Source organism: Schistocerca nitens, chromosome 6 (assembly GCF_023898315.1).
Source record: "Schistocerca nitens isolate TAMUIC-IGC-003100 chromosome 6, iqSchNite1.1, whole genome shotgun sequence".
Lineage (NCBI taxonomy): Eukaryota > Metazoa > Arthropoda > Insecta > Orthoptera > Acrididae > Schistocerca > Schistocerca nitens.
In genome coordinates, this window is record NC_064619.1 from 212,581,222 (window position 1) to 212,608,065 (window position 26,844).

A 26,844-nucleotide genomic window follows, 5' to 3' on the forward strand; every position below is an offset into this window, starting at 1 on the left:
CGTGGAGCGTAGGCTTCGGTGTTGAATGGCATTTCCCATCCAGTGCTCCACATTTCCCCTACAATGCCTTCCTGTAGCCCCCACCACTACCACTCTCCCAATGCATGCCCTGCCGTCTGCACATCTACCAGCTGCGGTATTCAGCACTTCTAGGCATCAGTATAACCTGTGGGGTCAAGGAGCTGTTTGGTTTCCTCTATGAAAAAGTGATTCCACTACTGCAGCGTATATACATGGGCAAGGAAAAAATATTCCCATTTTTACCAGTTAAAAGTACACTTTTCCCGTGTTAAGTGACAGTATACTTTTCCTCGGAACTGTAAAATTATCAATCCTATGAATGGTTATGATTTTATACACTGGCGTATAATTTCCTGGCACTTTAGAAAACGAAACTCAGACAAAAAAACACGTTTTGGAAAGATGTCTGATGTGCAGTAATATGTATACTGCATATTTTCGGATTACGAAAGTATAAATTTGAATTCCACGAAGCACCGCATGTTACTTTCCGAAGCACTGAAATCGAGGTTGCGATGCAATTTTGTAAGCCAGCCATAGCTCATGTCATGTGATCTCGCCAGCTGGTGGCAGCAGATATTCAGAGCATACGACATGTAATGTAGTCAGCCAATAGCAACATCACTGTTAAGTAGCGTGAACACACAAATGGGAAAAGTTACTTGTTAAAATTAATATGGATAATGTTGCTACAAGAAAAGAAAAGCTTTCAGATATAATATTGGTTTACAACACATTAATAAGCTGCAAGAGTAGCTAAGCTTTCACACATAATGTTGATTTCTTATTTTTAGTACGTGTTACACATTAAGATACATTACACAAATGTGTCAGTAAAATTTTTAAAAACGACATAAATGTCTGATCTTCTGGGCCCAAAATTATTCTAATTGGTCGTACTCAAAGAGATGATTTTTAAATGAGAGTCAAATGCTCTGTAATTTAAGAAATTCATCATACATTCTCACATATAGTTAATTTGTGCAAAAGTAAATTTACTTTTAAAATAACGCTTTTCAAACAACCATTTGCAATATTTTCCTGCAATCTGTTAGAAATGTTCACTTTAGCAGTTGCCACAGAGCTCGGGTAACAGGTGTCACTGCGCTTGCGCAGCTACACTGAAGGAGGAAGCCCGTGTAATCGTATGTGTAATTAATTAGATAATCTTACTTTATGTCATAAGCGAAACAAGACATTAGAGTATACTCCAAGGGCATCGGAATTTTGTGAGCCATATTAAAATGCATAATTCGGCTTAAAGTGCACTTGAAATGCAGCAAACAGTTGACTCTAGCCAATAGAGTGGAATTAAAAACTTTGTTTCAAATAAATTGATTGCCTCAGCAGAAAAGATTAATAAAAGCCAAATTTTCTTTAGCGAACCGGGAGGGGAAAAAAAAAACAACAAACTTTACTGTTCTGCGAGGTGATTAATGCTTGACCATCAGAAAGGTGTAAATAAAATAAAATCTGAAATTAATAATACGTTTTGGCCTTCTGTAATTATGTGAATGAATTTTAATTTACTTGATAGCTCCCGACCACAGAAATCTGCTTTGTTTTCATTTGGCATGAGAGCAATAAATGAAGAGGAAACAGCAAAATCACAAGACTTATTAAACACGGGTCAGGTGGAGACTACCCACCTTCCCAGTACAACTCTACAAGATAGTGCCGCCAGAAGTGGGAAAAGGTACTACACGACTCAACTGCGCATGCGCATGATCTCGCTCGCAACTGCTCAGACGAATCTAATGTAAGCAATTGTGACGTCACGCTCATCGGAGGCAATTTGTTGTTATGAAGCATTGCATAGTCTTCCTAAAGCCTTTGACACACTTTGCTTTTGGCATACGCTTGTATGAGCACTGTGTTTTTTTTGTTGTATATGGCGCATTTCCTTTTACATTTTTTCCTCTTGTTCGTGTTTTAGTGCTGAAAAAATTCCTGGGTTTTTCCCGGATCTCCCAGTTGTCCCCTTCATATACACCCTGTACTGACTGACGGTCTCTTCCACCAGAGGTTTTATGTGGTATGGAGGCCCACATGGCCCTGATAAACAGGTGGTGCTTCCCAGTCAGTATATCGTGCTGCATAATGGGGACAATTGGTAATGAAAATGGCAGATAGAATGACTCAGCATAATGTGTCAACATGTCCACAAAATTCTCTCTTCTTTCCCTACAAGTGTGCGAGTTAGACTATAAAAGCCATGCCCTGCTGTAGAAGTAGTCAGGTTAGTTCGACTTTTGATCAGGCGGAATTTGATAGGTTCCAGCATCGGCAGATCAGGACTGGGCCACAGATGTGTTTCAGAGCACAGAGCAGTGGTGTAGGGCACAACAGCACTGAATCCAGTCCAACAAACAAGCCCTATCAGAGACGCCAAGTGACACATGCATGTGCACCCACAAAGATACAATCGAGCTCCACCAGAGACACACACACACACACACACACACACACAGCAGCCTGATCCTGCTGGCAGCACTTGTAAACAGTAGGGGGCACTATGACAGAAGAAAATGAGGATAGCACACATGTAGACAGAGTATATGTTTAGACGACTGTAACAGTTATTATAATTTTAGTTTATGGCATTGCTGAACATTAAGCAGCAGATTTGTGCACTGCTCCCTGGTGTGACAGGCCCTGTAGACATGTGGCTGTGGCAGGTTTGCAGCTGTGGTAAAACCACACTATTGTCAAGATAGTGATCATTCTGGCTGCTGACTAGAGTCACAAGTGCTCAGATCATAGGAATTGACAAGCTGACAACAGTTATAATCTCAAAGCTTTCTTGCTACTTATAAAAGTAGCAGACCCTTCTCACAGGCCAACCCAGACTGCATCACAGGAGATAGTACCCATGACAACAGCATGGTGCCCTTCATGGTATAGATATATGTGCTTTAACAGTCCTTGCTGCTGCCTTCATTTTGAGATGCTATCAGCTTGTTGAGTGAGCTAAGTAGAGGAGTTGACACTGGAGTTCTATTGTGTAAGTTGTTTGGTTAGGATTATTTCACTGGGGAGACTAGATTGGAAGATAAAGCTATAGAAAGGTTCGGTATGGAGGTGCTCATGTTAATAGCACATACCATATTCACTCAAATCTAAGCCGCACTCGAATCTAAGCCGCACTCGAATCTAAGCCGCACTCGAATCTAAGCCGCACTCGAATCTAAGCCGCACTCGAATCTAAGCCGCACTCGAATCTAAGCCGCACTCGAATCTAAGCCGCACTCGAATCTAAGCCGCACTCGAATCTAAGCCGCACTCGAATCTAAGCCGCACTCGAATCTAAGCCGCACTCGAATCTAAGCCGCACTCGAATCTAAGCCGCACTCGAATCTAAGCCGCACTCGAATCTAAGCCGCACCTGAAAAATGAGACTCTAAATCAAGGGAAAAAAATTTTCCCGAATTTAAGCCACACCTGAAATTTGGGGCTCGAAATTCAAGGGGAGAGAAAAGTTTTAGACCGCACCTCCAAATCGAAACAAAGTTGGTCCATCGTAACATGAGACACAATTTAGGTCAAATGGATGAATATACAACTACAGTAGTTTGGTTCAAGTCGTAAGCTTAACAGTTAAGCTTTACCAAGTAGCCATTGCTGTGTGTCAGGTGTTCGGTCCTTATTTGTGTGGGTGCCCTTCCTTTTTCACGTGCTTCGCCTTGTTTGAATCGATTGCTTATTTTGCTTTGATATGATATATTAAGTGTCGTTCTCTTTGTTATAGGTGTTTACGTCACTCCAAGCTGGAACTGCATTATTTTAATGTGTCTTGCATTGTTTGTCGCATTCTGATAATGAGTGTTTACGACCTGATGCCGCTCGCGACATGGCTTCCTTTTGTGCGCGCTACTGCGGCTTACAATTAAAAAGAGAGAGAGAGAGAGAGAGAGAGAGAGAGAGAGAGAGAGAGAGAGAGAGAGAGAGAGGGTGGGGGGCGGGTGAGGCTGTGGCTAAGCCATGTCTCCGCAGTACGCAGTATCCTTTCTTTCAGGAGTGCTAGTTCTGCAAGGTTCACAGGAGAGCTTCTGTAAAGTTTGGAAGGTAGGAGACGAGATACTGACAGAAGTAAGGCTGTGAGGACCGGGCGTGAGTCGTGCTTCGGTAGCTCAGATGGTAGAGCACTTGCCTGCGAAAGGCAACGGTCCCGAGTTTGAGTCTTGGTTGGGCACACAGTTTTAATCTGCCAGGAAGTTTCATATCAGCGCACACTCCGCTGCAGAGTGAAAATCTCATTCGGGTTATCAAGTGCTGAGTGTGGAGATTCTGTGGACGTCGGTGGTGTTACGCCATGACATCATTCCGCTGATGGAAAAACTTTTGCATTTTCAGGAACATAATACACTGAGCTGTTCAATTGAGAATGTACATTTACAGCTACTAACTTTACAAAGCACTAACTGGGAATGTAGTACCTGTTTATCAGACACAGTATGACATTCCACACCAACTAAAACCAGTGGAGGAGGAGAGCATCCATCAGTAGGTACTGAAGAGTATTACAGACACTTAAACCAGTGCATAACACCTGATATGTATCCTTCACCAACATCATGGCAGCAGTAGACGATATGGGGCAGTACTAGTTTTTCACTACCATGGATGTATGAAAAGGATTTCCATTAACTAAAGGTAGGTCTGCAGGACTGATCTATAACTGCTTTCATAGTTACTTCTTGCCATTACCAATATCAAATGATACCTTTCGGGTTGGGGAATGTGCCAGCTACTTTCCGGCATCCTATGCAGTATGAAAGCACGTCAGCGCATGTGTAACTAGGTGACACAACAGTGTTTTCCAGTGGCATCAAAGACCCTATTGTGAGTTTGTGAAACATACAGGAATGGGAAAGCAGCACGATTCACATCAGCTTTATCAAAGTGTCAGTTGTAACTCAATTAAGTTTGGTATCTACAGCATGTCATCAGCTAGATCAAATCCCACCAGACCCTCTAGTACTAGAAGCAGGGCACAGCTTTTCAGGCCCATGACAAAAACACCCTCCAGGATGGAAAAGCAGCTACAGTCCTTCCTAAGCCTAGCTAACTACCATAAAAACTTTATGTTCAACTTTGTAAAGATTGCCAAGCCGAGCCGAGCTGAGCTGAACCACACTACTTCAGAAACATAAATGCCCGGCCTAAAACAAAGAATGACTTACTTCCATAGCTATTTCTGTAGGGTTATTTCAAAATGTCATAGAAACATGCCACAATCAAAGGGTTGTTGTTGTTGTTGTTGTCTTCAGTCCTGAGACTGGTTTGATGCAGCTCTCCATGCTACTCTATCCTGTGCAAGCTTCTTCATCTCCCAGTACCTACTGCAACCTACATCCTTCTGAATCTGCTTAGTGTATTCATCTCTTGGTCTCCCTCTACGATTTTTACCCTCCACGCTGCCCTCCAATGCTAAATTTGTGATCCCTTGATGCCTCAAAACATGTACTACCAACCGATCCCTTCTTCTAGTCAAGTTGTGCCACAAACTTCTCTTCTCCCCAATCCTATTCAATACTTCCTCATTAGTTATATGATCTACCCATCTAATCTAAAGCATTTTTCTGTAGCACCACATTTCAAAACCTTCTATTCTCTTCTTGTCCAGACTATTTATCGTCCATGTTTCACTTCCATACATGGCTACACTCCATACAAATACTTTCAGAAATGACTTCCTGACACTTAAATGTATACTCGATGTTAACAAATTTATCTTCTTCAGAAATGCTTTCCTTGTCATTGCAAGTCTACATTTTATATCCTCTACTTCGACCATCATCAGTTATTTTGCTCCCCAAATAGCAAAACTCCTTTACTACTTTAAGTGTCTCATTTCCTAATCTAATTCCCTCAGCATCACCCAACTTAATTCGACTACATTCCATTATCCTGGTTTTGCTTTTGTTGATGTTCATCTCATATCCTCCTTCCAAGACACTATCCATTCCATTCAACTGCTCTTCCAAGTCCTTCGCTGTCTCTGATACAATTACAATGTCATCGGCGAACCTCAAAGTTTTTATTTCTTCTCCATGGCTTTTAATTCCTACTCTGAATTTTTCTTTTGTTTCCTTTACTGCTTGCTCAATATACAGATTGAATAACATCGGGGAGAGACTACAACCCTGTCTCACTCCCTTCCCAACCACTGCTTTCCTTTCATGTCCCTCTACTCTTATAACTGCCATCTGGTTTCCATACAAATTGTAAATAGCCTTTCGCTCCCTGTATTTTACCCCTGCCACCTTCAGAATTTGGAAGAGAATATTCCAGTGAACATTGTCAAAAGCTTTCTCTAAGTCTACAAATGCTAGAAACGTAGGTTTGCCCTTCCTTAATCTAGCTTCTAAGATAAGTCGTAGGTTCGGTATTGACTCACATGATCCAACATTTCTACGCAATCCAAACTGATCTTCCCCGAGGTCGGCTTCTACTAGTTTTTCCATTCTTCTATAAAGAATTCACGTTAGTATTTTGCAGCTGTGACTTATTAAACTGATAGTTCGGTAATTTTCACATCTGTCAACACCTGCTTTCTTTGGGATTGGAATTATTATATTCTTCTTGAAGTCTGAGGGTATTTCGCCTGTCTCACACATCTTGCTCACCAGATGGTAGAGTTTTGTCAGGACTGCCTCTCCCAAGGCCGTCAGTAGTTCTAATGGAATGTTGTCTACTCCCGAGGCCTTGATTCGACTCAGGTCTTTCAGTGCTCTGTCAAACTCTTCACGCAGTATCGTATCTCCCATTTCATCTTCATCTACATCCTCTTCCATTTCCATAATATTCTCCTCAAGTACATCACCCTTGTATAGACCTTCTATATACTCCTTCCACCTTTCTGCTTTCCCTTGTTTGCTTAGAACTGGGTTTCCATCTGAGCTCTTGATGTTCATGCAAGTGGTTCTCTTATCTCCAAAGGTCTCTTTAATTTTCCCGTAGGCAGTATCTATCTTACCCCTAGTGAGATAAGCCTCTACATCGTTACATTTGTCCTCTAGCCATCCCTGCTAAGCCATTTTGCACTTCCTGTCGATCTCATTTTTGAGACGTTTGTATTCCTTTTTGCCTGCTTCATTTACTGCATTTTTATATTTTCTCCTTTCATTAATTAAATTCAGTATATCTTCTGTTACCCAAGGATTTCTACTAGCACTCGTCTTTTTACCTACTTGATCCTCTGCTGCCTTCACTACTTCATCCCTCAAAGCTACCCATTCTTCTTCTACTGTATTTCTTTCCCCCATTCCTGTCAATTGTTCCTTTATGCTCTCCCTGAAACTCTGCACAACCTCTGGGTTAGTCAGTTTATCCAGGTCCCATCTCTTTAAATTCCCACCTTTTTGCAGTTTCTTCAATTTTAATCTACAGGTCATAACCAATAGATTGTGGTCAGAGTCCACATCTGCCCCTGGAAATGTCCTACAATTTAGAACCTGGTTCCTAAATCTCTGTTTTACCATTAGATAGTCTATCTGAAACCTGTCAGTAACTCCAGGCTTCTTCCATGTATACAGCCTTCTTTTATGATTCTTGAACCAAGTGTTAGCTATGATTAAGTTGTGATCTGCGCATAATTCTACCAGATGGCTTCCTCTTTCATTTCTTAGCCCCAATCCATATTAACCTACTACATTTCCTTCTATTCCTTTTCCTACTACCGAATTCCAGTCACCCATGACTATTAAATTTTCGTCACCCTTCACTATCTGAATAATTTCTCTTATTTCATCATACATTTCTTCAATTTCTTCGTCATCTGCAGAGCTAATTGGCATATAAACTTGTACTACTGTAGTAGGCGTGGGCTTCGTATCTATCTTGGCCACAATAATGCGTTCACTATGCTGTTTGTAGTAGCTTACCCGCATTCCTATTTTCCTATTCATTATTAAACCTACTCCTGCATTACTTCTATTTGATTTTGTGTTTATAACTCTGTAGTCACCTGACCAGAAGTCTTGTTGCTCCTGCCACCGAACTTCACTAATTCCCACTATATCTAACTTTAACCTATCCATTTCCCTTTTTAAATTTTCTAACCTACCTGCCCGATTAAGGGATCTGACATTCCACGCTCCGATCCGTAGAACGCCAGTTTTCTTTGTCCTGATAACGACAGCCTCTTGAGTAGTCCCCGCCCGGAGATCCGAATGGGGGACTATTTTACCTCCGGAATATTTTACCCAAGAGGACGCCATATCATCATTTAACCATACAGTAAAGTTGCATGCCCTCGGGAAAAATTACGACCGTAGTTTCCCCTTGCTTTTCAAAGGGTTACTCAACTGGAATGATCACAACAGATACCTATGATGTGTGTTGAGTGAATTCATCAACACAGTGATACACCAACTTTGTGAGGCAGAAGACTCAGTCCTTCACGGGAACTGTGCAACCACACACATTGATATTACATGTGAGGAGCTGCAGAGTGAGCAGTACCACTGACCTGCCAACACTTTACTTCCCAGGTAGTGGGGGATAAAACAAATTTTATATTATCAGACATGAGCAGGCAAGCAAATTTTAGTGCCACCCAGCTTGTGTAATCAAGTGCTTAAGGACATCTTTGATTCAGTGCTGTCAAGTGACCACCATGTTGTTCCCATTACTGGTGGCGAAACATTAAACATGACAGAACACAATACATGAAAGATCATTTTTCCATACAGAAGGCAAGCAAAGCTGAATTGACAAGTACTACTACAGTGAAGACAACAGAAAATTGGCAGGACATTCCCAATTATTGGCAGAGATTTTTATTCTCCTTTCATGTAGATCAGAATAAATACATTGTGGCCATTATAAACCACTTTCACAGTACTTGGCTGTGATAGCTATTCCAGACCAGCACTCCAAGAAATGTAGAGTGACAATGGTCACACTGAGGATAGCGAAGTTGAATCTTTCATCACAGACCAGTGCACCTATTTTGTATCTGAGTTGAGCTGATTCAACTTTATTGCCTGGAAGAGGGTGCTGCATCTCAATTCCAGTAAGCCTAATTGGGGAGGGGAGAATTCTAAAGTAGGTTAAGCCACTATATGAAGAGCCAGCATCACACGTGGGATGAGATCCATATATACATGGTAGTAGCTTGCAACACAACAGGTAAACAAGAGTTTCGGAATCCCCTGCTCTTTTAAGGTGGAACAATACACAACAGGAACTGAAGTTTCTTGCATCTGTGAATAAGTTGAAAATTATATGGAATACAAATAAATAAAAAATAAAAAAAAAAAATCACCAAAGCTGTGGAGTGCAAGAATTCATAGTTGATAGGAAACATTACCTCAGAAATGTCACACTGACCTACAGATGTTATCAAACAACCCAATTATGCTGAAGGGGAAGGTGAGTAGTATACTGGGCCATATCAGGTCATCTAAACTTCTTCCTCCATGATCATTAAATTGCCACTACCGTGAGAACTATCACTGGGAATGTAACCTGAATCCAGATCTGAACAGGCACTCCACCTTTATTCACACCCGTGCTGCTCACATACAAGGTCTGTTCAAAAAACTCTGGAATATTCATAACTTCACGCCAGTAGTGTGTTGGAGCGAAATGCCGTTGGCATCCCATCAGTGCTTGTGTTTAACGAGTAACTGTTGGAAGTTTCATTGTTATATGTATGAAAGTTATTGTTCAGTGCTGTATTCGATAGAACATTGTGTCGCAGACTTTGCAAATTTCGAGATGGCACAGTTACAGGAGCAACGCTTCTACATTAAATTTTCCATGGAACTCCAAAAAACCTTTACAGAAACTCACCATATAAGGCAGGAAGCCTGCAGTAATGAGTGCTTAAGCCATACTCGGTGTTACGAATGGTTCACACAGTGTAAAAATGGTCTGACGGAAGTTGAGGAGGAGGAGGAGGAGGAGGAGGAGGAGGAGGAGGAGATTAGTGTTTAATGTCCCGTCGACAACGAGGTCATTAGAGACGGAGCGCAAGCTCGGGTGAGGGAAGGATGGGGAGGGAAATCGGCCGTGCCCTTTCAAAGGAACCATCCCGGCATTTGCCTGAAGCGATTTAGGGAAATCACGGAAAACCTAAATCAGGATGGCCGGAGACGGGATTGAACCGTCGTCCTCCCGAATGCGAGTCCAGTGTGCTAACCACTGGACGGAAGTTGAAGGTGACCCTTTTTCTGGATGCCCTTCAATGACTACTAATGGCAACCATCTCAGGATCGTCAAAGAAATTGTGCATGCCAATCAAAGACTGACTGACTGACTGACTGAGGAATTGCAGAAGGATGTAACATTTCAGTTGGGTTATGTCATGAAATCCTGACACAGCATCTCAGAATGCATCATGTTGCCACCAAGTTCGTCCCACAGCTCAAGAGTCAAAACCAGAAAGACATTCACCTTCCAATCTGTGAAGAGCCTTTGTAGGCTGCAAATGACGGCGAGATGTTCCTTAACTGGTGATGAGATGTGGGTTTACGGTTATGATAATATTGAGACCACGGTTCAATCTTCACAATGGGTTGGAAGAGGTTCTCCAATACCAAAAAAAGTTTGTCATCAGGTCAGATCAAATGTCAAAAGCCATTCTGATAAGTTTTCTTTGAATTTGAAGGATTAGTTAATTATGAATATGTGCTACAGGGATTAACTGCTAATTGACGGTACTATCAGGATGTGTTGCGACACCTTCGAGAAAATGTGAGAAGGAAATGGCCTGAAATCTGGTGAGGTAATTCATGCTCTTGCATCACAATAATACACCTGCACACTTACCCCTGTTGGTGCGTGACTATTGCAAAGAAAACTAAATCACTGTGCTGCCTCATCCTCCTCACTCTTCAGACCTTGCCCCTGCGACTTTTATTTTATTTTCAAAGTTGAAAATGCTGTTGAAAGGGCAAAGATTTGCAATGATAGACAAGATACAAGAAAATTTGCAGGTGGTGCTTCGCACGATCCAGCAAGAGGTGTACCCTGTCTGCTTCTAGAAGTCGAAACGGCATACAGAGAGGTGTATCAATTGGAGAGGAGAGTATTTCAAAACATACCATGCACAATAAGTAAAAACTAAACGTAGAAAAATTTTGTGGGCAAAGTTCTGGAATTATTTTAACAGTCCTCATAATCTAAAAACAGAATAAAGGAAAGCAAGTGGGTTCTGAACAACATGGCTCTGTAGTAACATGTTGTTACCCACATAAATAGCATTAGGATAACAGCCATAACAGAACACACTATGGCTGCCAATGGAAATAGAGGGACTTGGATTAACTGAATACAGTCAGAGATCTCTGAGTCAACCTTCTGCCTACATGTTACCATCATGGTTGCCATCTATTTCTGTTACCTTCCCACACAATGTATTCTTTGAAGTCATTACACCAACATCCTTACTTGCTTCAACTCCACCACTGATTACTCTCAGCTCATCCTAATATGCTGATAGTGTCACAAAACAATGGCATATTCATGCACTGTCTTTTACAGTAGAACTACAAGAGGCACCATATCTATGTTCTGAGTACCACTACATACAAGACTGTTGTAGTTGCCCTTGCAGCAGGGTACAACACATGTTCACAGAGGCTCCGGAACTAAGGACATGACAAGGGAAGATTGCACAAATCCATAGCATGAGGTTCACCAATACTGAAAAGCAACCAATGTATTTCTACAATATGTTAATGAACATATGTTCTCTGTTTACATGTGTGGAAACTGGAGAGTGTGAATGAATGAAAAATGAGAATTCTCATTTTTACTGCCATAGAGGGGAGGAAATACAGCAACACCTCACTGCTTTGAGGTGTGCACGACTGAACTGGGCCACGGCGGGGCGGCAGAGAGAAACGATGGGGCGGGAGGGGTGGGGCAAAGATGGGTGGGGGGACAAAGACAAAGTGGAAGAGGGGGAGTAAATAAGAGGAGGTAAAGGAAATTATTCAGAAAGGTGATGGAGATGACAATTTAATTTTAGTGGAGAGTTGGAGTTCTGTAGTAAGGAATGAAAGACTGGAAAGTAGCAAATGAATATGGCTGTTGGAAAGGAGTGGACGAGGAAGCCACCTGGTAGAATTTTGCAGAGAGCAAAATTTAATCATTGTTAACACTTAGTTTAAGAATCATGAAAGAAGGTTGTGTCGTAGAAGAGACCGGGTGACACTGGAAGGTTTCAGACTGAAAACTGACGAAATTGCAAAAAGGTTGGAAATTAAGGAAATAGGATCCGGATAAAGTGAAGGGTCCAGAGGTTGTCGAGAATTTCAGAGGAATCATCATCCAATGCTGGACTGTAATGTTTGGAAAATAATGCATAGGTAGCTTTGAGAAATGAAACATGGAAGGCAGGTGATGATAACATAGGCGTAAGGCCTAGAAGAAGTCATTGGATGACAGGGGATATTGAATTTAATTGACAAAATGTGAAAATACAAAAATGGTGCAGGCAAAGGGGAATACAGAAATTTAAGAAAAATGAAACTGACACAAATTGCAAAATCGTTAGAGGACAAATGCAAGGCTATAAAAGTATGCCTAACTAGGGGAAAGATAGATGCTGTCTATAAGAAAATTGAAGGCCCAACAGTACTGACCAGCCCACAGGCGTCACTGGATGTGGATATGGCTGGGTATGTGGGCAGCACGCTCCTCTCCCGGCAGTATGTCAGTTTCCGAGACTGGAGCCGCTACTTCTCAATCAAGTATCTCCTCAGTTTGCCTCACAAGGGCTGAGTGCACCCCGCTTGCCAACAGTGCATGTGCGCTGGAGTGTGTGTGTGTGTGTGTGTGTGTGTGTGTGTGTGTGTGTGTGTGTGTGTGTGTGTGTGTGTGGGCGCGCGCGTTTTCTGCTATAGAAGTAGGTTCTAAAAGCTTAAATGTATAGCAGTTTTCTTTTTGTGCCTGTCTGTGCTTCACTGGCTCCTCTATATGGTGAGTAGCAATCTACCCTCCTCATAATATTGTAATTAGCTTAAACAGTTATTTCCCCCACACCACCCCTGACACCAGGTGTTGGGGTACATTAAGCTTTGTGAGAAAGTCAGCCAGCAGGACAAACATTGTGAGATTATGGGTTATCATGAGATGACTACCACTGCTCCACTGGGGAGAAAGGGGGGGGGGGGGGGCATTGTTAGCACCAACAGCAAGTATTTTTATAAAAAATGTTAAATTTACTCATTTTCACCACACGAAGAACTGCTTATAACAGCAGTCTGTACTGCCCTTCCTGCCTGGTACGTGAATTGGTGAAAAAGCAAATGTAGCCATGCTAAGAGAACATAGTGCTGCATAACGGCAAGTCTACAGTGCACACACACAAATTTTAAGCCCTTAAACCATAAAACATGTCTCAAATCATTAATTTTTAATAACTCGCAATTCATAATGTCAGCTTAGCTGCTGCAGATGTAACTGTTATGCAAGTGAGTGGTAAAGGAAAGAAAATAACAGTAGTGTATGATTCTACATAACAGACATCTTCCATCAATCTGGATTTAATATGTTGACATGAAATATTTATAATGACTTCTATAACACAGTTCTTATTCTTGAATAACGTATATTTTAATAACAATGAAACAGTTCCTTGATCATTTCCAGGAATCCTCACAAAAACGGAAAGTGTCTGCTGGATAATGAAAACAATTTTTTTACACCCAGGCACACCTGATAAAAAAGAGAAATTAATGCATTTAGTCACGTCGCAGTAATTACTAGGTTTATTTACATAGAACTGGGAAGCACTAAGAAATGGTCGTGGGCATTGTGTTGCAAACTGTGCTACGTACCAGGCATGCTGATCAAATTTGTAAAACCTGGTGGTGCAAATTGACATTGCACAAATGACTGAAGTTTAACAATCTTATTTTCTTGATAAAGCTTAAATGACATAAGAGCTATCAGAAATTATACTGTCTAACATTTTTCTGAAATGTGCTTGACAGTGTCAAAAAATTTCTTTATCGAGAGGCCGAATCTTTTTGTCATCCTCTGAAGACAGGTGTGATATTAAGTTTAGGCCAGGAGTCCAACAAAAACACTGAATTATTTGCTTTAACTGGCAAGACGTTTCGAATGCAATATTGAAAATCGTTCTCTTTCTTTTTTTCCAGATTTTCCTGTGTCAATTACAAGATTTCTCCAATGAAACAATCCTTTTTTCTAAATTTTTGGTCCTAATTTGCAGAAAATTATAACCAACCCTGTCTTTGACTTTCGAACCATCTGTGTATATGCATGTCAAGTTGGAGTAGTTCTGACGAAATGAACGTAATAAGTGTCTGAGAATGGTGGGGGTCAGCTTGTTCCTTAGGGCTACAGAAGAGTCCCATTCAAAGCACAGAACTGGGAACACACCAGCAGGTGATGGGGGGCGCATACCGAGAGGGAACATCATGTACACTGACAAGAGGGAGCAATTAGGGGTCCTTGTGCAGACGTTCCAATCATATCCCAGTTGATCTACATCTATATCTACTTCTACTTACATACCCCACAAACTATTGTACAGCACACAGAGGAAGGATCCACATATCACTACTAGTCATGTCCTTTCCAATCGAGAAAGGGAGAAATGACAGTCCGTAAGCCCCTGCATGAGCCCTAATTTCTCTCACCTTATCTTAAGCAAAACGTGTGTTGGCAGAATTGATCTGCAGTCAACTTAAAATGCTGTTTATAAATTTTCACAATAGTGACTCGTGAAAAGTGCATTGTGTTCCCTTCAGGGATTCCCATTTGAGTTCACAAAGCACATCCAAAAATATTTGCATGCCGATTGAACCTAATGATAACAAATCTAGCAGCATGTCTCTGAAAGCTTCAATATTTTCTTGACCTGACGTGGATCCCAGACACACTAGCAGTACTCAAGAAGGGGCCACACTAGCATTGTATACGACATCTTCTTTATAGATGAGCTACACTTTCCCAATAAAATGAAGTACAGCATTTGCCTTACCCACTACCAACCATACAAACTCACACCCTTTCATATCACTTTTCAACATTATGCCTAGATATTTAGTCAATGTGACTGTCAGCAGCACACTACTAATGTTGTATTCGAACACTACAGGACTGCTTTTCCTACTCATCCACATTACCTTACATTTTTCTACATTTAGCGCAAGCTGCCATTCATCACACCAACTAGATAAATCATCTTGTATTCTCCTACAGTCACCCAATGATGACACCTTCCTGTACACCACAGTTCATCAGCTAATGTCTGTAAATCACTATTCAGCCTATCTGTCATATCATATCATGCTTCCCTGTGGCACACCTGATGATACATTTGTCTCGAATGAACACTGGCCAATGAGGACAATGTACTGCTTTCAATTACTTGAAAGGTCTTTGGGCCATTCACCTATCCATGAACCTAATCTGTATGCTTGGACCTTCATCAGCACTCTCCAGTGGGGCACCATGCCAAATGCTTTCTGAAACTCTAGGAATAGGAAATGTGCTTGTTGTCCTCCATCCAAGGATTGCATGTAATAATGGGAAAGAAAGGCAAGCCAAGTTTCACATGAGCAATGATTTTTAAATCTGTGCTGATTTCTGGACACAAGCTTTACTGTCTCAAAGAATTTATTATATTCAAACTCAGAATGTGTTCAATAATTCTGTAGCAAATCTATGTTATGGAATTGTTCTGTAATTATGTGGGTTAGTTCTTTTGCTTTTCTTATGCACAGGAGACAGCTGCACTTTTTTCCAGTTGCTTGGGACTTTGCACTGGGCAAGAGATTCATAATAAATGCAAGCTAAGTAATGGGCCAGTATAGCAGAATACACTCTGTAAAACCGAACCGGGATACCATCTTGACCCGATGACCTATTTGTTTTCAACTCTTTCAGTTGCTTCTCTATGCCATGTATGCCAGTTTCAACATACGAGACCAGTAAAATAGTGTCATTTAATTTCAATGTCCTCCTTACAGGAGTCTGCTTGGCAGTCAAATGATAATATGTTTGGATGTTCCTCCTATGTGAATGGTTTCTCAAATGTGAAATTTGAAGATTTCCTTTTGCTATCTTCTTTTGTCACCAAAACTAGTGGACAAGTGACTGGGTAAAAGCCTTTGACACACTTTATGATTTTATGTATGACCAGAATTTTCTTGGGGTCTTGGTAATATCCCACACTAAGGTAGCAGAAGTAGTTGTATGCTTCATGCCCTGATGATCTTACAGACACACGAATTTCTACTAACTTTTGCTGTTGACATTTGCACATTCCTTTCTGAACAGTGAGTGCAATAATCTCTGTTACTGTATTTTCCGAATTTCATTATTAAACAACAGAGTGGCTTTCTTCCATTCTTCATCCACTTACCTAGAAAATACATCTCCAGAGTGTGATCATTTTAAGCTATGCCCATAATTCCTCTACATATGTTATATTGGAACTAAATGATGTCCATTCATTGTCTATGTGGGATGATAACAACTGCTTATTCGCTTTCTCAAGCAGAAATACTCTCCTAGCCTTCTTGATGGATTTGCTAACTTTTAGTAACCACTGTGGCTATGATATCTTTATCACTAATCCCTGTCTCAATAGTGACACTGTCAATAAGGTCAGGCCTGTTTTAGTCACAAGGTCTACAATATTTCCATTGGGTGTGGGTTGTCTAAGGAGTTGTTCAGGGCAGTTTTCGGAAAAATTTTCAAAAACAGTTCAGGACACCAACTGGTAGTTGGCAGCAATGACGCAGATCGCACACGTTTGAATATTAAGCTCGCCAAGATAAGTAATTAATTCTATAATAACTTTCAATTAATTTAATATTACACCACAATGAAGTTAATTAGAGTCTGTTTTATATTATCTATTGAAGGTTTCACTCGTTTCAAAGTATTTCTCGAGAGGGGGAGGGACGTAAGGCCCAGTTTCCGTGTACTTTAGATGTAGGTTTACATATAAATTTAAGACATTTCTTTTTAAGTGTAGAATTTAGGTTATTTTTATTACACATATATTTAGTAGTACTGTATCTACTCGGGGAATTAAAGGTTGTAAGTTCTATCTTTTATTTCCTTTCAAAACATGTAAAGTATGTATCGTGCATACACGATCTTAGGCCTAATTTTTCGGGTATACAGGTTTTGATTTTTAATGTTAGTTTAACTGCATTAGATTATTATATTAATAGTATATACATATAATAGTGTTCCACGTAACTTTAGTGGCTTTTGTGATCTGTAGTTAATAGAATATTATTGTTATTGCCTAGATAAATTTGTAAAAATATTGTAAACAACCATGAGCAAGAAGTGTTTGAGCTGCCGTAGGATGTCAGTTCTGGGGTTCTGTGCAGCTGTTGTGGCAGATGGTTACATTGGGATGAATGTAGTGGCATGGCAATCGGGGAAGTAAATGGGTCTCTTCCATGGTATTGTAGATTATGCTCAATGGATTGGAAAACAACGGAACAGAAAGGGAAGATTAGAGCCCTTCAGGCTGAAGTGGATAGTGCTAGGGAGGAACCGATGAAATTAAGGAGGGAGGAGGGTGAAGACAAATGTTGGTTTGGTTCCTGCTTTCATGCGGCATGACCAGCCCCAATTGAATGAACAGCTCTGTCAGGAGGGTCAATATGGAGCTAGATCAGCTGCTTCAGGCGGCTACTTTGTCAAGCATAGGTATGGTTCCTGTTGATGGTTTTGGTAGGTAGGACTTCACAAGACATGGCATCTCAATAGGAAAGGGAAGGGTAAACTGGCTGGGATAATAGCAAAATCTTGGGGGGGGGGGCACAAACTCATGGGAGTACGTTTTTAGGCTAAGATCAGTATCCAATCATCCTACATTGATTGAAATTAAGCTTAATGAAAAGTTCAGACAGGCAGGTACTAGTGATGTGAAAATATCACAAGATTCTCATAACAGTACAGTGAAACCTAATGTTAGTATGTCACAAGGTTCACATAAAAGCACAGTAAAAAATAATGTTGATGTATTGCATCAGAATATCAGGGGATTAAAAAACTAAGTAGATGATCTTGTTTGTATAGAAGATTTAGAAACTGAGGGTGGAATAGATGTACTATGCCTGTCTGAACATCATATAGTCACAGGTATGGAACTGGTAAATGTAGGTGGATATAAGCTTTCAGCAGATGTAAGTAGAGACACTATGGAGAGAGGAGGAGTTGCCACATATGTTAAAATCAGTCATAGTGTGAAAAATTTGGAAGCTAAAAAATTTTAGCGTAGAGCAACACATAGAAGCACGTGCATGTGAGCTTAAACTAAATAAAGGCACTTTTATAATTGTAGCCGTGTATAGATCCCCATTGGGAAATTTTCAACTATTTTTGAAAAACTTTAATTCTTTGTTGTGCTACCTGTCAGACAAAGGAAAGTAAATTATTGTTTGTGGGGATTTCAACGTAGATTTTCTGAAAGTCAGATAGAAAGCTTGACCTTGAAGTATTACTTGGTTCTTTCAATTTGACATCAGTTATTGATTTTCCTACTCTGGTGGTACAGGAAAGCAGCACACTGATAGATAACGTTTTCATAGACCAAGATAAATTTAATCAAATAAAAACTTTTCCTGTTAAGAATAGTCTGTCTGATCACGATGCACAGCTAGTTGCAGTATATGATATAGCTCCACACAGTAATGCAAAACAGTCCTCCAAAATAGTGAATTCCATTAACGATTTAACACTTCAAAATTTTAGGGAAAGCTTGCAACAGTTAGACTGGGGTGAGGTGTACAGGGAACATGGTGCTAATTTAAAATTTAACCTATTTCATGATACCTTTGTGAGCATATTTCAAAACAGTTTCCCTAAGAAAACAGTGAAATATAATTGTAAGAAACCATGTAAAAAGCCATGGCTTACTAAAGGAATAAAAATACCTTCTAAAAAGAAAAGAGAAATGTATCTTATAGCTAGGAGGAGTAATGATCCCGAAACAATGAAACATTATAAAAACTAATGCACTGTATTAAGAAAAGTTATTAAAAAGTCCAGAAGTATGTGCATTGTGTCTGAGTTTAGCACATCTGATAATAAAATTAAAACAATTTGGAATATTGTGAAATGGGAAACAGGGCACCCGAGAGCACAGGAAGACTGTATTTCTATCAGGCACAATGAAAAGTTTGTTAACAAGAAGTCAGAAGTAGAAAACATTTGTAATAATCATTTTTTAAAATGTTTTAGAGAAAATAGGTTTCAGTTATTCATTAGAAAATGCAAGGCAGTATATGGAAGAGCCAGTACATACGCAATTTGATAAAATTGAAATTCAACCTACTTCTCCTACTGAAATTAGGAAAATAATAAATTCACTCAAAAGTAAAAGCTCACATGCAATTGATAGCATTTCCAAAAGAGTACTAAAAGCTTGTTCCAAGAAATAAGTAGGATTCTCAGCCACATATATAGTAGCTCACTGAAACAGGGAATTTTTCCAGATAGACTGAAATATGCTATTGTTAAACCACTGCATAAAAAAGGGGATAGATCTGATGCTAACAACTACCGCCCGATCCCACTTCTGACAGCTTTATCCAAAATTCTTGAAAAAGTAATGTATTCAAGAGTAGCATCACATATTTGTAAAAATGAAGTACTAACAGAATGTCAATTTGGTTTTCAGAAAGGCTTTTCAACAGAAAATGCTATATATGCTTTCACTGATCAAATATTAAATGAAATGAATAACCAAACATCAATTGGGATATTTTGTGAACTCTCAAAGGCATTTGATTGTGTGAATCATGAAATTCTTCTAGATAAGCTTAAGTATTGGGGTATGAGTGGGACAGTGCACAAATGGTTTAATTCATACTTAACTGGAAAAATGCAGAAGGTTGAAATTAACAGTACAGATAGTCTACAAAAACCAGCAGAGTCCTCTAACTGGGGAGGTATCAAGAATGGTGTCCCACAGAGTTCAGTCTTGCGTCACTTATTGTAGTAACGACTTCTACTCTATATTCATGAAGATGCAAAGTTAGTTCTTTTTGCTGATCATACAAGTATAGTAATCACACCCAAGAAGCAAGAATCAGCTGAGGAAATTGCAAATTTCAGAAAATTATTAAGTGGTTCTCTGCAAATGGACTCTCACTGAATTTTAAGAAAACACAGTTTATGCAATTCTGTACAGTAAATGGCATAACACCTTTGATAAATATAGACTATGAACAGAAGTCTGTTGCTAAGGTAGAATACTCAAAATTTCTGGATGTGCGCATTGATGAGAAATTGAATTGGAAGAAACACATCGATGATCTGCTGAAACAGTTATGCTATTAGGGTTATTGCAAATTTTGGTGATAAACATATCAGTAAATTAGCCTACTATGCCTATTTTCATTCATTGCTTTCATATGGCATCATATTTTGGGGCAATTCGTCATTAAGGGAGAAAGTATTCATTGCACAAAAGTGTGTAATCACAATAATAGCTGGAGACCCAAGATCACCTTGCAGACATTTATTTAAGGAACTTGGGATATTCACAGTACCTTCGCAATACATATACTGTTCAATGAAATTTCTCATTAATAACCCATCCCAATTCAAAAATAACAGTGAAGTGCATAGCTACAACACTAGAAGAAAGGATGCTACTCACTATTCTGGATTAAATCTTACTTTGGCACAGAAAGGGGTGAATTATGCTGCCACAAAAATCTTTGGTCATTTGCCAAACAGTATTAAAAGCCCGACAGATAGCCAACCAACATTTAAAAGCAAATTAAAAGAATTTCTGAATGACAGCTCCCTCTACTCAATAGATGAATTCTTAGATATGAAGTAGTAAAAAAAATTATTATTTTGTGTAAAGAAAACTTATTTTATATCTAAAAACAAAGATGATGTGACTTACCAAACGAAAGCGCTGGCAGGTCGATAGACACACAAACAAACACAAACATACACACAAAATTCAAGCTTTCGCAACAAACTGTTGCCTCATCAGGAAAGAGGGAAGGAGAGGGAAAGACGAAAGGATGTGGGTTTTAAGGGAGAGGGTAAGGAGTCATTCCAATCCTGGGAGCGGAAAGACTTACCTTAGGGGGAAAAAAGGACGGGTATACACTCGCGCACACACACACATATCCATCCACACATATACAGACACAAGCAGACATATTTTAGAGTGACACGTTCCACATCATTACAAAATGTATTATTCATGATCTATGGAACAAGGATTAATGTATGTATGTACTGTCTGTATCACTTGCAGTGAATCTACATGTCCCAGTCTATACATGGTACACTAAGTCACCTCCAACTAATATTGCATGATCTGGGTGTTCCCATACTACTGAGTGTAGACTTTCTTGAATGATTCTACAACCGTTATAGCAGAGCCAGGTGGCTGGTAAAAACATCTGATAATTAACCGGAGTTCACTTAGGCCTGCTACTTGGGTCCAGATAACTCTGTAGACAATATTTTTGTCGACAGCAATGACCCCCCCCCCCCCCCCCCCCTTTTCTATGATGTCTAATCTTCCTTTTTGATATATGTTCCATACCTTGCTACATATTTCGGAGCTTTCTGCTTTGAGTTCCAGCCAACTCTCACTTCTTGAAACAATTCGAGCACAACAAATTTCCTGGAGGGCAATAAATTAGAAACTTTGTTATGAATACTTCGTGAAATACTGCTAAAATTTTGACAGTCATGAATTGTCTACTTTGCATGTGATCTCATTTCAGCCTCTGCATATCGATTGGTGAACATTCTTAAGAGGACCTCAAACTACGGCCTAGCCTAAAAAACAACCATGTGCATTCTACAAGGACTCTGCTAGCCGAGAGGTGCACCACTGATCTTTCAGAGGAATTCCTATAACTCTCCATCCCACAGTGTAGGTCCAAAAACCTGCAACCATGACAGTCACAGAATCTATGTAGACTGTTTGAGATCCTCCACTCGGCTCTAAACCGAAGGACCCCTATCAACTCTGCATACAAAGTACACATTGTGATAACTACTTGCACTCCCCAAGCAAGGCCAGCAGTCTTTGCTATTCCGCTAGCCTCCCGTAGGAACTAAGGATGCCCTCAGAACCCAAGCGACAGGCATAATTGGTACCAACATGAGCAACAACTTGTAGATTACTGAACCTGCACCACAGACAGCCACAAGCAGGGCCTCTGTCACATCTTAAATAGTTCTTCAAACCAATTGCGAACAACTATGGCCCAGTGACAATGCACATTGTCATAAATAAAAATTCCATCATTGTTTGGGAACACAAAGTTCGTGAATGGCTGCAAATGGTCTTCAAGTTGCCGAACATAACTATTTCCATTCAATAATCGGTTCAGCTGGACCAGGTGAACACAGCCCACACCATTATGGAGCCACCAACAACATCCAAAGTGCCTTGTTGACAACTTGGGGCCACGGGTTCGTAGGCCTGCCCACACTTGAACGCTACTATGAGCCATAACCAACTGAATTTCAGGATTCATCTGACCAGGCCATAGCTTTCCAGTCATCTAGCATCCAAACAATATGGTCATGAGCCCAGGACTGGAGGCAGTGTCATGCTGTTAGAAAAGGCACTTCTGTCTGTCATCTGCTGCCATAGTCCATTAGTGCCCAATTTTGCCACACTGTACCAACATATGTGTTCATTGTATGTCCCATATTGGTTTTTGTGGTTATTTCATGCAGAGTTGCTTACCTGTTAGCATTAACAACTCTATGAAAAAGCCCCTGCTCTCTGTTGTTAAGTGAAGGCCATTAGCCACTGCATTGTCCTTGCTGAGATGTAATGCCTCAAATATGTCCCTCTCGACACATACTTGACACTATGGCTCTCAGAATAATGAAGTACCTAACGATTTCTGAAATGGAACGTCCTATGCATCTAGCTCCAACTACCATTCCGCTTCAGTGTCTGTTAATTCCCATCATGTTGGATACCTCTTCACATGAATCATATGAGTACAAATGAAAGCTCCACCAATGCACTGCCCTTTTATGCCTTGTACAGGTGATACTATTGCCATCTATATATGTTCAAATCGCTATCCCACAATTTTTGTCACCTCAGTGTACATAGGTATGGGGGGTGGGGGTGGGGAGCATGTTCAATAAAAGCAGCAGAATCTGTTAGCTTTTGATTTTCTCTTCTTGTACCTGTGAAGTTTTGGTTTCTCTGAGGAGTCCCTATCTTGCCTTCTGGGACAGATGTTTTTTTCTAAACCTGTGACTCTTACAGCTGCTTTTTTGTGGTAGACTGCTGGTATGTTTTATTCTGGGAGGAGTAACTTGGCAGGAGTTCTCCTTCACTGGAGATGCCGAGCCATCACAAGATTGAAAAACAGGCTTTGCTATGTGACTATGGCCAGAAGTTGCTGATGATACCTCATGACTGTGATACAAGTGGATTTTGACACAATGTTTGCTAAGTTTGACATCATTTCAATTGGATGGGGTTATTAAAATATTTCTTGGCATCTTGATAAGCCAGGTGTTTTATATTCCTGGATTTTCCCCGCCCTCTTGAAAATAGAATAGGTCAGCAAATGAGGGTTGTGGTATTCTGGACTGTTTACACATGTAGCGTGTTGTACCCATGGGTTGCCCTCATGCATTGTCATTTCACATATTGCCCATGCACCTTCATTAGAACAGTGGGAAAACTTGTCCAAACTTCTGGCACCTACAACAACATCTCATAGGAAAAGAGAAGTAGGGCTTGACATCACACCTTGCTTGGGTAAAACTAGGATGAAAGCTTCAGTGTCCATCCTTTTATCTTTGAGTCCTCTCTGAATGCATCGAACAAAATTTATTACTCATTGCTGTAGGTTATTGTACAGTTATTCATCTGTTTGCAGTGTCGGATCCTTTTGTAAGACAACACCTTGAATCTTGTTGAGTTTGTTATGAGGAGAGATGGTAAATGGTATATCCCCAATCATGGCACAGGGCTGAAGTGCCTGTGATTTGTTAGTATTAAAAGTTTTGATGAACAGAGATCAATTTTGCAACTTCTCCAAACCCTCCTCAATATTTTTGATGAAAAACAGCAGCTTTGTTGTTGCAAAATATTCTCCATCAGTCTTGGAGCATACCAAGAACTGGGCAAACTGTCCATCTCCATTTCTACTTGCCTGACTCATCCCAAGGTGTGGCCAAAGACAAACACATTGGGGTTGTAAGCCTCTGAATTAAAATCTTGTCTTCTATCTGCTGAGGTTTCCATGTTTGCACGGCTATCTGTACTGGTGAGTTTGACCTGTTTTACTGAGGATCATCCGCCCTGATGCCACTCATTGATTGGAGAATCTGCCCATGGGGCACCACCCACCAACGTACAGGCTGCATGGCATATGTGCTGTTTGTTGGAGTCCTGTATTAGACAGGCACCTACTCCTTGGCATATATGAGGTGGTTACAGCTCAGGCAGCACTAGTGTGATCCCTGCATTTTGAGGGATCTACAATAATGAGGGTACACAACGGTCCTCTCACAACGGACTGATTACCGCACTGGACTTCGGATGTGAACATATATCCACTCTAATAGTAGGTGCAGAAGATCACACCACATAGTGGATTGATTATGCATCATATAAGGCGTACTACCTCAAATGTCCTGCACTGCTGTGAGACTTAGAAAAGTGGAGATCAAAGCATAAAAGGGGACTATATGTAATTAAGCCAGAAAAGTTGAGGGAGAGAATGCGAAATGGGCTACAAATAACGGGTGTCCCAATAATAACCCAGTTGCAAAGTGAAAGCTCAACTAGGTATAACACTTTGACATCTACAGCTGTCCTGAAGATGTCATTTATTGTGTACCTACCGGTTTCAGCACTTTAATGCACCATCTTCAGGCCTTAGTTGATGCTGAAGTGGCTATCACGAACCATATGTACAATGCATCAGTGGCTGACATAACATATGCAGACTACCTGTAACTGTGATGTCATCTCTCCAGCCATCAATTGTCAACTGTCAACTTGACAGTCGATGGTTTGAGACATCAAAGTTACAGGTAGTCTGCATATGTTGTCAGCCACTGATGCATTGTACATATGGATCATGGTAGCCACTTCAGCATCAACTAAGGCCTGAAGGAGGTGTGTTGAAGCACCGAACTGGTAGCTACACAATAGATGACATCTTAAGGACAGCTGTAGATATTTCATGTCTGAACAATAGTGAAAGGCCGTAGTCCCCCAGATCTCAACCCACAAGGATGGACATACAAAAACATGAAGATATGTCAAGTTGCAGACAGGCACAATTAAAAGACCCCCCCCCCCCCCCCCCCACACACACACACACCAGCATCTCGGGCCAGAATGCAACTGTCATGTGGGATGCAAGCAACAATCTGGAGGAGGCGGGGAAGGGAAGGGACAGTAGTGTACAGGTGGGGAGAGTGATGAATGTAGCTTGATGGAGAATGCAGGGACTAGACTGGCAACAGGTGCAGCATCAGAAGATTGTAAGGCAGGGAGGTACAGAAAAAAGGAGCAACAAAGAAGAGCAGCGGGGAAAGGCAGATGGATACGTCGGCAGAAGGCTGCAAATAAAGAGGGTGGGACATTAGAATGCGGAGGGGATGACAAAACAGAGGGGGGTGGAAACTGTTGGGTGGAGGGTGTGGGGACAGTATGTTACACAATGTTGTGTGAAGGAAGGAGAGCTGCATCCTGGTTTGCTTGTATCTTCAAGTAGCAATGACATCGACAAGCTGATAAAGCTAAAGGATATTACTCACCTAGGACAAATTAAGCCTTTTTCAGGGTGACAATTACTGAACTATGTGGAAAAAAGTAAGTAAGTTACAAACTATGGTGTGCACACACTTTATTCAACAAGTAAATATCACTACAGATATTCAGATTTAGGTTATGACATTTTGATATGCTTGCCATAGCTGGCGATGATATGGCATAGACAAATAGTGAGGTGCATTACCCGCTGAAGTGTTGGAACATCGGTGCTGTCGATGACCTCCTGAATGGCTGTTTTCAGCTCAGCAATGGTTTTGGAGTTACTGTAGAACTTGTCTTTAACATAGCCCCACAAAAAGGAGTTGCATGTGTTCAAATACGGAGGATATGGTGACCAGTTGGGGCCCATGAAAGTGGCCTCCGAGTACCCCAGAGTCAGAATGCGATCCCCAAAGTGCTCATGCAGGACACCAAACACACTCTTGCTTCGATGGGATTGAGCTCCATCTTGCATGAAACACATCTTGTTGACATCATGGTCACTTTGGATAATGAGGATCATCTTCCAAAACCTTCATGTACTGTTTGGTTGTCACTGTGCCCTCATATAATATCGCATTGATTATTCTGTGATGGACATTGCACATCACAGAGTCCCCCATTGAGGATGAAGAGACATCTCGATTGCAAAATGCGGATGTTCAGTCTCCCAAATGTACCAATTTTGCTTAACAACGAACCTATTCAAATGAAAGTGGGCTTTGTCGCTAAACCAAGCCATGGACATGCATATTAATACCCAACATGCCATGCAGCCAACCACATAGTTTGAACGTCCTAACACAAACTGTTCTGAAGTTATGACGATTTTATTTCATACAGTTCAATAATTACCACCCTTTATTTACTCTACTGAAACAAACGCAAAGACAGTATTGTAGCATAGCCGCCTCTGATGGCTGTGGAAGGCAACTAGGAGGAGCCATTATGGAAGTAAATCTACAGGTACTGAATGCACCTTGCAATCTACCTACTTATGAAGGGAGGGTCAGAGCAACGTCAAATAAAGATGTCACTCTAGCAAATACAGCAGCAGCGTGCTGTGCGAAAGGCTG

The 26,844-nt window shown here is 40.7% G+C and overlaps 1 protein-coding gene across 1 annotated transcript in view; it reads right to left on the reverse strand.

Annotated features, from left to right (window-relative positions):
• The window catches only part of LOC126263130 (uncharacterized), a 252,741-nt gene that overhangs the window by 758 nt on the left and 225,139 nt on the right, over positions 1-26,844 (reverse strand). The gene's annotated exons all lie outside the window — the stretch shown is intronic.